This window comes from Rutidosis leptorrhynchoides, chromosome 8, assembly GCF_046630445.1.
Source record: "Rutidosis leptorrhynchoides isolate AG116_Rl617_1_P2 chromosome 8, CSIRO_AGI_Rlap_v1, whole genome shotgun sequence".
Lineage (NCBI taxonomy): Eukaryota > Viridiplantae > Streptophyta > Magnoliopsida > Asterales > Asteraceae > Rutidosis > Rutidosis leptorrhynchoides.
Window position 1 is genome coordinate 360,841,827 of NC_092340.1, and position 12,542 is coordinate 360,854,368.

The window sequence follows — 12,542 nt, forward strand, 5'->3', positions numbered from 1 at the left end:
TTTTAATTTTTAAATAAAAGCAAAAGTGGTTTTATTTATTTATTTATTTATCTCTTTTTTTAAAGGTTTAATATATATATATATATATATATATATATATATATATATATATATATATATATATATATATATATATATATATATATATATATATATATATATATATATATATATATATATATTAAATTTAGGAAAATGATTTAATATATTTCTAAAAACATTTACCAACTTATTTTTATTTTTATTTAATTAATAAATAAAAATTTTGTATAAAATATACTAAATAATTTCAGTATTTTATATTTTTAATAATTAATTATGATTTTAATTTAATTATAATTATTTAACTTATAGTTTTATTAAGTTTATAATTGTTATTACATTTGTATATAATTGTATTCATTATATAGCTAATTATATATATTATATTTACTAAATAATAAAAGTGATATAAAGTTTATATATTTATTTTAATACAATTAGGTTATATATATATATATATATATATATATATATATATATATATATATATATATATATATATATATATATATATATATATATATATATATATATATATATAGTGGTAGGATCAAGAGGGAAGTAACCAATCGGAGGGAAGCGGGGGAAAGCAAATTTTTTTTTTCATTTTTTGAAAATACTTTGTTCTCGAACATTATAGATGGGATGAAAATATGAACATTTAGTAGACACACTTTGTGATAAATGTTTTTATTTTGGCGGGAAAATGCTCGAAAAAGTAATATATAACAATTATCGTGTTTTTCGAGCGTATGTTGATGTTTTAGCTATTGGGGTTTAGATATTAGGGTTTAGATATTAGGGTTTATAGGGTTTAGATATTAGGGTTTAGAAATTTAGGGTTTAGGGTTTAGATTTAGGGTTTAGATTTAGGATTTAGATTGAATTTTTAACACGAACGGTTTATAGTTTAGGGTTTGGTGTTTTGGGTTTATGGAATAAACCCAAAACACCAAACCCTAAACCCTAAACTCTAAATCGGGCTAAATTTTACTTCACAAAACATGAAGAAAAAAAAATTTCATATTTTTCACGAACAATATTATCTTGAATGTTATTTTTGTCGATCGTTTTTCCGCCTAAATAATAACATTCATCACGAAGTGTCTCTTCTAAATGTTCATATTTTTGTGTGATCTTGATGCCGGAAAAAAAATTCCAAAAAAAGCAAAAAAAAATTTTTGATTCCCCCCGCTTCCCCCCGATTGGTTAGGGTTCATTATATCGTGTATATATATATATATATATATATATATATATATATATATATATATATATATATATATATATATATATATATAACAACCCTAATTAAACAATACGTATAGTCAGATAGTAAACCCTAGGGTCATTTCAGTAATTTCAGAAGTCGAAAAGTGAGGGTTGTTATAACGTGACTGCTACAGTACCAATGGAAACCCTAAAAAGCTTTATAAAGACAACTTTTAAAGAATTATAGAATAACCCTTTAAGAATGAGTTATGGCAGTTTATACCCTTCTAGTATGGAAACTCATATGCAACTATGTCAAACCTATGTATCAAAATGTATTAAGCCCTGTACTAGGTACATTACTTATATACACTTGACACGTGATGCACAAAGCAACTGAGCCTTCTAACTTGGCTGCAACAAACTTCCAGCTTGACTCTAGCTCATCAACAGGACTACACCTCTCAACCATTTACAAGAATTAAATTAACATGAGATCCCAAGTGTAAACCTGCACAACTTAACCCAGAAGTAAGCTAAATGAATAAATAAAATATATATGTTCCATGACAATTTATCATTTTAACAGTATAATGTGTTTCACATCCTGAAAATGGTCGACGGTAGGAGCATGAACAAAATGACTTACTCGATTTACAACATAAGATCGGGTCTAGTAATAGTAAGATACTATAATGCACCCACAAGTGATCAAAATTTTGTGGGATCATCAAATAGTGTGCCACGTGAGGTAAAATTCTCAGTAGTCGCATGTGATGTGTAGCCATAGGCTTCGAATCAAATAAACCAACTCGTGTTAAAATATTATGCGCATATTTAGCTTGACTCAAGAATAAGCCCGAGTCCGTATAGAGAACCTCAAGCCCAAGAAAATAAATTAACTGACCAAGATCTTTAATATCAAACTCTTGATGAAGTCTCAATATAAATTGTTAAATAGTAGTAGCATGGTTTCCTGTGAGAATTACATCATCAACGTACACAAGTAGATATAAGATGCATGATCGTCGTTTGTAGACAAAAAGAGAGGGAACGACATGACTACATATGAATCCAAGACGTTTAAGAAAGTCACTTAAGCGTTTGAACCATCCTCTTGGAGCTTGTTTAAGACCGTAAAATGCTTTCTTTAACCGGCATACATGATTAGGATAACGTGCATCAAGGAAACTCTGCAGTTGTTCCGCATACAATGTTTCACTAAATTTCTGTTAAGGAAAGCATTTTTGACATCCAATTGATGAAGAGGTCATATGTGATAAGCTGCAAGGGTGAGTATAATACGAACAGCAGAAGCTTTCGCCACCGGAATGAAAGTAGCGGAGTAATCAATACCGGGAAGTTGAGTAAACTCTTGAGAAACTAAACGAACTTTTAGGCGATCAACAGTGCCATCAGAGTGATATTTAGTACGGAAAACCCATTTAGAACCTACAATGTTAATGTGTCGTGGGCGAGGAATAAGCTCCCATGTATTGTTGCGATGAAGGGCAAGCATCTCTTTACGCATTGCCGATAATCATGCGAGATCCTTGAAAGCGGATTTAAACCTTTAGGTTCGGTAGTACTCAAAAGTGCACAATGAAAAGGAGAGTGCATCAACTGAGCAAAATCAACAATATGTTTTCTTTTAAAAGTACATGCCTTAAAACGAGTAGTCATAGGATGAGTTGATGACGGAGCCGGTGTAACAGAAGGAACTTGATTGCTGCTCGAAGATGGCATAATAATAGGATTAGAAGGCGTAAGGTTGGTGATCTGCTCTGTACACATAAGGATTAATTTCCACACCCTTCAATGGTTTATTATTGATCTACATATACATACAAAGAATAAGAGTTATACTCCAATACAAACATTATGGAAAGTAAATCCTATATTATTTTAATCTATCTTGCTCTCCAAGGTTGTTAGTGACTTGTGCTCCAAGTAAACCGTTAATACTATCTATAAATATAAAGATAGGTAAGTTGCTTAAAAGATGACGGACAATGTCAAGAAGTGTTCATATTGATTAAATTGTTACGATATGGATGGATTCTCATTTTGTACGCATGCAGATGAATAGGGATGATTGATAATCATGCACAGTAAAATTATGAATTATTGATTACTATTTCACCTACTCTATAATTGATTGTGAAAACGAGTAATGTACAGTTAATTTTTAGTATTATAAATACTCACTCAATTATAAAGATATGTACACCATTCTTGAATAAGAATTTAATCTCTTCTATCTTCCTTCATATTAGTTTCTTTCCTTCATATTAGTAGGATGTATGCCATATACAATATGAAATTATAACACGTTATCAGCACGAAGAGCTACGTATAATCATGGTGATTCTTCTAGTTGCTCAACCACCACTTCCACCTCTCAAGATTTCTGCCGGCCACCGTCCTCCGCCGCTGAAACCGTCGGAAGATCCTGAAACCTCCGATGTGTCTTCTCATCAAGAAGTTATCAGCTTGGATTCTTCCATCACTAAGTTATACTCATCAGGTATTCCAAAAATTGTTGTTATTTAGTTTAAATTACTTTGAATTAATTAATTAACAAGAAAGCCAAAGACTTTACAACGATCATAAAATGAACCAGTTTTGAGAGGGATAGTTAAAAAAGGGAGATATTAAGATATACATACCTATATCCTCTCTCAAATACAAAATCACCATCTTTATTTCCTTGTTCTTTCGAACCGAAGACCACCACAAAGTCACAACCCTGCTACTCTTCTGTTCTTGTTTCACAGTTTAAATATCATTCAAAACCCTCACCATGTTGCAGTCAAAAACCAACCAAAAACCATCATCAATTCGGTCACTACTGCAGCTCCTATTGCTATATGACTAAATGTAATGAACCATTATTTCATCTCTCTCTTTCTACAATTCTAACTCGAAGAACCATATTAACCACCTACAACCCGATTCATCTTATTCGTGAACTTATTAATTGCAGTGATCTTTCCATCGTGACCCACATCCCACATCACCTTTTGTTTTATTTTATTTCTGTTTGACGAGCACCATGAATCACGTATTATACTCGTGAAATACTACTTTACTTTGTTTCAATTGGCCGACAAATTGGAAAAACAAGTGGGACTAGGATTTGCATGATAATTGAGATATATAAAACGATAAAGAGGAAGGCAAGTGGTCTTTATTTTAATTATCATATTTGGATGTATACAAGTGTGTGGGAGACAACTTTTGTTTAGGTAAATCACTTTTACATTCAAATGAAAAACAAAATATATACATATACGTGTTAAACTTTCTATTAATAGCTGTAGGGTATCTAATCAAATCAATCCTAATACAAGAGAGAAAAAAAAGGACATAATATTTGTGTATTAAAGGTAGTTTTGGAAGTAAGTAAAAGTGAATGCAACGTTTTACTAGTTTTTATGCTTTAGAGGTACTCTTGTTTTTTTTTTGCCGACACCACGCATTATTGACTGTTGCCTCACAACTCATCATGAAAGCAACTTCTCATTTTTACATAATATTACCCAAAATGTGTTTTTTCACTTTAGGGAAAAGCAACACTAGTAGTAGCAATGTGTATCTTGTAACTTTGTAAGTAACGTTAAGGTGGTATAAAAATTTTAGTATTAGAAAAGATTAAACAAGGTTTGTAACGAGTCACGTAGAATCAAAAATTTTGCTCGATTAATTAATCAAGTAACATTTTTTTTTCGAGCTCGACTTGAGTTTAAAGTGTCAAGCTTGAACTTGTGTTAAACAAGATCGAACTTGAATAGGTTTTTAAGTACTCGACTCTTTATTGATGTGAGTTTGCGATTTCCATGTTGTGCGTTTTTGGAAAGGTCACTAAATTTGCATAAAATAAGCTAAGCTATTAATAGAAAATATATTATAATGGGAATAAAATAATATGTTCTTAACCAAATCAAGTAATCTTCAATAATACAAAAGAAACAAAATATATTAGTGAAGATTAAATTCACTGCAAACAACACTTTTGTGATAATATGTGTTTTTCCTTGCAAATTTTCAATGGTGGGTTCTACTCTTGTCTCCCAAAATTCCTCTTGTTTTCTTCTTCATGGAACTTTCTTCAATCTCACCAAATTTTCAACTTCAACCCTAAATGATCCGGCCATTGTACTTGAATTTCGAAAACTTTGAAAAGAGGGAGAAACTTTATTGAACACAATGTCAAGAAAGTATACTTAAATATGTAAATAATGGTGTCATTCATAGGTAAAACGAGATGGAACTTCAAACTAGTATTATGTATATAGTACTTGAGCATAATTGTGTGATAAATAATTATACAATATATTTTAATTTGTTGTGAATTTAGAGCAAAATTTGAAGGGCTCAATTTGAATAAACTGTGAAAGTTCTTACCTGTTAAGACTAACCGAGAAACAACTGGTAAATGGTTGTTTTTGGTACGTAACAACTTTATTATGGTATAGCTAGTCAACTTGGTTTAGCAAAAAGACACCAAGTAGAAAATATACTAAGGGCCCTGCATGTATCTATTAGCCTAACAAAAGGGAAGAACTGTTTTGGAAGTTATATAATAATTAAGCCCACTACCAATGGCTATAAAGATTAATGAAAGTGTTTACACTAATAAGCGCCTATGATAAAAAGTGCATATAATGAAAAAGCGCAGCGCATATGATGAAGAGCGCAGCGCATACGATTAAAAGCGCATACGATTAAAAGCGCATACGATAAAAAGCGCATACGATAAAAAGCGCATACAATAAAAAGCGCATATGATGAAAAACGCATATGATAAAATGCGCGGCGCATATGATTAAAAACGCATATGGTAAAAAGGATATATTAATGAAAAAAATATATATGGTGATTAATGAAAATTATATTGTGAAAAGGAATCACAAATGTTTTTTGAAAGAATTCAAAGTGAGATATGTGAATAAATTCATCCACCATGTGGACCATTTAGACATTTCATGATTCTAATAGACGCATCTAGCGGATGGTCTCATGTTTGTTATCAAGCCATAATATGGCATTTGCAAAGTTTCTTGCACAAATTATTAAATTGAGAACACATTATTCTAATTACACCATTAAAAGGGTGAGACTTGATAATGCTGGTGAGTTAACATCTCAAGCATTTAATGATTATTATATGTCTACAGGGATTGTTGTTGAACATCCAGTTGCTCATGTGCATACACAAAATTGATTTAGCTGAATCAATAGATAAACGCTTGCAGCTAATAGCTAGACTATTGAAAATGAATACAGAAATCCCAATATTTATATGAGGTCATGTTGTGACATTAATTCGCATTAGACCAAATGTAAGTCATAAATATTCTCCCCTAAAATTTGATTTTGGCTGAGAACCAAATATTTTTCACCTTAGAACATTTGGTTGTACAGTGTATGTTCTACTTGTACCACTACAACGCATTAAAATGGGTCCTCAAAGGAGGATGAGAATGTATGTTGGATATGAAATATCTTCAATCATAAGAACCCATGATGGGTGATGTTATTACAGCACATTTTGCTGATTGTCATTTTAATGAAATATTGTTCCCTAGATTAAGGGGAGAAATGAAATATAAATAAAATGATGTTTCATGGTGTGAACATCAATTAATGTATGTTGATCCTCGCACAGAAGAATGCGAAAAGAAAGTTAAAAAAATAATGCATATGCAAGAACTTGCAAATCGATTACGTGATGCATTTAAAGATACAAAAAAGAGTGACTAAATCATATATAATAGCAGTAAATGCTTCAGCTAGAATTGAAATTTCAAAGCTGGCAATAATGTCACTCATGAGTCTTTGCCACGTCTGAAACGTGAAAGATCAATTGGTTCCAAAGATAAAAATCCTCGAAAAAGAAAATCAGCTGATAATGAGGTAAAATAAAGTGTTCAAGAAGAACCAAATATCAATATCCTTCTGCAGAGGATATTGATAAATGTAAATACATAAATTGCGATAAATTATGCAATATTATGGAACCAAAATCAAATGAAAAATCTTGATAGATATTTTCATATAATGTTACAATGACATCATGAATAAAGATGATGATCTGAAACCAAAATCTGTCATTGAATATCAAAATGGACATGATTGAGCTCAATGGAAAGGAGCAATACGAGCTGAATTAGAATCGCTCGATAAAAGAAAAGTTTTCGGATCAATCGTTATCACTTTTAAAGATGTGAAACGTATGGGATACAAATGAATTTTTATCCGAAAAAGAAATGTGCAAATGAAGTTACAAGGCAAAACTAGACTTGTAACTCAAGATTTCCCACAAAGACCAGAAATTAATTAGGAGGAAAACTTATCCTCCTGTAATGGATACAATTACTTATCAGATACTTAATCAACCTGGTAGTTACTTAAATGCATCTCATGGATGTTATTACTACTTATCTGTATGGATCACTTGATAGTGATATATATATGAATATACCTGAAGGATTTATGGTATCATAAGCATCTAATGCAAAACCCAAGGGAATGTATTTCATTAAATCACAAAGATTTTTATATGGGTTTATTCAATCGGGACGTATGTGGTATAACCGATTAAATGACTACTTGATAAGAAAAAGGGTATACATATAAACTTATTTGCACGTGTGTTTTATAAAAAACAATGTTCAGATATGTGATCGTAGTTGTTTATGTCAATTATTTTAAATAAAGAAATCTATGAAACCATTCAATTTCTAAAGAAAGATTTTGAAATGAAAAAAAAACCAAGTATTACGTTGATTTACATATTGAGCATATGACTAATGACTTACTTATACATCAAACAACTTATACCGAAAAGTTTTTAAAATATTTTAATATGAACAAGACAAAAACCATTAAGCACTCCTATGGTTGTTAGATCTCAATATTGATACTGATTCATTTCATCCTCTAAGAGATCATGAAGATCTTCTTGGTTCAGAAGTTAAATATTTTAGTGCAATTGGGACTCTTATGTATCTTACAAATTATACAAGACCTGACATTTCTTTTGCAGTTAATTTGTTGATAAGGTTCAGCTCAGCCCCTACCAAAAGACATTGGAATGAGATCAAACACATATTTTGATGCCTTCGGGGAACTACCGATTTATAATTATTTTATTCTAACAACTCGAAACAAGTTTTTTTTATTTGGTTATACAGATGCAGATTATTTATATGATCCACATAAAGCTAAATCTCAAACTGGATATGTATTCCTAAATAGAGGCACCGCAATATCATTGCGTTCTCAAAAACAAACACTTGTTGCAACATCATCAAATCATGCCAAAGTGATTGCATTACATGAAGCCACTCGGGAATGTTTTTGGTAGAGATCAATGACACAACTCATTACTGATTCTTGTGGACTAGAACGCGATAAAAGTCCAACAACTATCTATGAATATAATGCAGCTTGCATAGCACAGATGAAAGAATGGTATATCAAAAGTGACCGAACAAAACACATACCTCCTAAATTCTTCTCATACACTCAAGATCTCATCAAGGACAACCAGATTGAAATGAGATATGTTCAATCCAGCAAAACTATGCCGATCTTTTAACACGAGGACTTCCCAGGGGGTCACCCATCCTAGTACTACTCTCGCCCAAGCACGCTTAACTGCGTAGTTCTGATGGGATCCGGTGCGTTAGTGCTGGTATGATCGCACTCCAACTGCTGTTTTCAGAACACACGTTCACAATATTGGCATGAGACAAAACGATGTCTACTTGAGGGGGAGTCAACTCTATGCTGCACTCTTTTTCCCTTGGCTAAAGTTTTTATCCCACTGGGTTTTTCTTTAGCAAGGTTTTTAACGAGGCAGTACTAGTTGATCTCTAACGAAACAAAATTATCATCCAAGGGGGAGTGTTACGATATGGATGGATTCTCATTTTGTACGCATGCAGATGAATAGGGATGATTGATAATCATGCACAGTAAAATTATGAATTATTGATTACTATTTCACCTACTCTATAATTGATTGTGAAAACGAGTAATGTACAGTTAACTTTTAGTATTATAAATACTCACTCAATTATAAAGATATGTACACCATTCTTGAATAAGAATTTAATCTCTTCTATCTTCCTTCATATTAGTTTCTTTCCTTCATATTAGTAGGATGTATGCCATATACAATATGAAATTATAACATAAATCAAGTTATAGTGACTTCATATCGATAAACAGTAGTGATATATTCTCTAAACTATTATTGTAATTATCATCTTATATAATTAACTACTGACACTTAATTTGATCAATAAATTAAGGGTTAGTAGCAGGATTTTATAAGGAAAAAAAAAACTTTTTTCATAAATAAATTCATATTCTAGTTAAGTAGTCATTTTAAAAATGAGTAGCCCAATGATAGTATATTAAAGTTCATACCTAGTGCAACAAAACCGCACAAATGAAATCGTTCGAATCTTGTGATTGCTTGAAAACAGTTTGGAAGTAGTCTCAGATTAATTCGGTTAGGTCACGTACACGAGAATAAACATACTCGCTCTCTCAAATATCCCGATGAGGGAAAACCCATCACTTACTTTTTTTAATTACCTGAGTTTCTAACTCACTTTATGAGTTACTAATTTCAGGGCGACTAATTAGTTCGAAGTCATCACTTAGTTTTTTTAATAATATTTTAAAAGTACTTTTGTATGTCCAATGTCAATGTCTATTGTATGTAACTAATAATATATCGAGTTTAACCCCAGATTAAAACCGTGGTATTAAAGTTTAAAACTTAACCATGAGCGATTTTGTTTTTATTTTTAGTTTTTTTTTAGCGAAAAAACCAGAACTATATATACGCAATTAAAGTGTGATTATAAAAACCAGAACTATGAGCGATTATATATACGCAATTAAAGTGTGATGTTTAAAGCAAACGTATGTGACATTTAGTCATTTACGTCACTTTGGAGGTCAATAATTGCGGGCTCGCGTAGCCCACCAGCCAGAGGGCCCATCTCGTTTGGGGTTCACTAGTCTCTAGCTATGGACGTCCCTTTCTTTTTCCGACCCCTTTTTAGCACACATTTAAATCAACCATTTTTATTATTAACTAGATTTGTGGTCCGCGCTTCGCGACGAATTAATGTCATTTTAATGCTACTATATCGTTAGACAGTTTTCGGCCTGAAAGTCATTAAAATGTTGTCCACTCTTTCCAGACCATTTACGCAATGGTCGGGAACTGTTATGGTAATATTCTACTATATAAATGAAAAATACATAAACAACTGGATATATGTTACAGTCTGGGTTGCAATGCTCAATTTAACAACAAAACGAATCAAAACAAATTAAGTTTTGAGGCTTCTAAACAAATTACTTATTCGACCAAACCTTATGGTCCATATAATTTTAGTAGGTTTTTTAAAAGATAAAAAATCAAATATATATTGAAAAAGGTGATGAAAAATAAAAATATAACTCTTTTTACCTATATTTTTTTAGGCTTCTACTATTACGATAGAATTGTATTAGTAAATTGAAATTAGATTTGTATGTATTTGAAAGAAAAAAAATATGTATTTGCAAAAAAAAAAAAAAAAAAAAAAAAAAAAAAATTTGTTACGGTGCTACAGTACTACTGCTACATTTTAGGCTTCTACTATTACGATAGAATTGTATTAGTAAATTGAAATTAGATTTGTATGTATTTGTAAAAAAAAAAATATATATGTATTTGCAAAAAAAAAAAAAAAAAATTTGATACGGTGCTACAGTAATGCTACAGTATAACAGACTTTTGATGACGTGGCGGGGTGTGATTGGTAGGTGATTGTCCATGTTTAGTGCTACAGTAATGCTACAGTATAACAGACTTTTGATGACGTGGCGGGGTGTGATTGGTAGGTGATTGTCCATGTTTAGTATATATATAAATGACATTGTTAGTGTATAAAATATAAATTGTTCAAGTATTCATATTTATAATATGCAACAAATTATTCCGAGTTATATTGTGTGTAACATATTTATAACTTATTATTATTATTGTACGTTGTTCAGTTAAATAACAATGTTGCTTGGTTACATGCGAAATTAGTAAAGCGAAAAATGACATCTTTTATAGTTTAAACCCATTTAAAAATATGCCCTTAAAAAGCGCATATTAAATCGTCATAAATTATAATCACCCTGTCCCAAATCTATTATTCACTATTTTTTTTTTAATATTTTAAATTAGTTATATACTTTCATAAATGAATAAGAATAATCAATCATGAGTGGTTTGAAACTAGGCTCGGGGCTGAGGTGACAGCCTCTGGTTGGTCCATTAAACTTGATTTCACTATATATAAATTTAGTTAGTATATAATCAAAAGAAGAAAACCAAAAATTACTGTACTTTTTGTCTACAATTATAAAAAATATTTGATATATTGAAATGAATTATTGTCTATTGTGTTATGTTAAGGTCTTTAACATTAAAAATTATTGAAAATATATAGTTAGGTACTAAAAAAAGCTTTCTGTACGCGTCGGAGGGTGGTAATCGCAACGCGCAGTTGACCACCTTCTTGTTAAATACAATAACAATTTATCCAAAACAACAAGGACTTGGAGTTATGGTAGTGACTTGTCTTTCTCATGGAGGGTCAGAGGTTCAATTGCCACTCACTGCAAAATTTCCCCTGTTGTTACCCGCCCATTTCATGGGCCTTGCGGACGTCTTTAGTTCGGGCCTCACCCGGGGGATTTTACCACACGCGATGTTTGTATGAATTCGTCGTGTGAGTTTTTTCATGAAAGGCGGTTGGATTATAATGATTCGCACCAAAGTAATGATTCGGGTGAGTGGGTGTCGACGTCGCATTCGGCTTCCATCAGTGACTCATAAACGTCGTTAAAAAAAAAAAGAACAATTAATAAAAAAATTATACATCATAGAGGTCCAAAATTTAATGTCTTTCTTAGTAGTGGGGTGGGGGAAAGAATAGTAAATAGTACATATATTATATAAATATCAGAATATAAATAATTGCCGTTTTTATTCATTTAACCCTTTATTTTAAAACTTATTGCAATGCAATATGAAATTATGAATTTAAAACGTTTAAAAAATAGTGTTAAGCCTAGATATCTAATATCTTTGCTTTTAATAAGGGCCCCCTTCTTTACTTCATGGAATTTGAGACGTTTCTTATATATCCGAACAATAAAAATGATGATCAACTTATGTTTCAAGTTATACAAACAAAGAAACTTAACATATGCTCCTA

General features: G+C 31.2%; 1 non-coding gene across 1 annotated transcript; it reads right to left on the reverse strand.

Annotated features, from left to right (window-relative positions):
• Positions 1–8,851: 8,851 nt before the first annotated feature.
• LOC139865061 (5S ribosomal RNA) lies at positions 8,852–8,970 on the reverse strand. The gene has a single exon (XR_011764591.1). It is a non-coding gene; the product is annotated as a 5S ribosomal RNA (ribosomal RNA).
• Between the last annotated feature and the right edge of the window lie 3,572 nt (positions 8,971–12,542).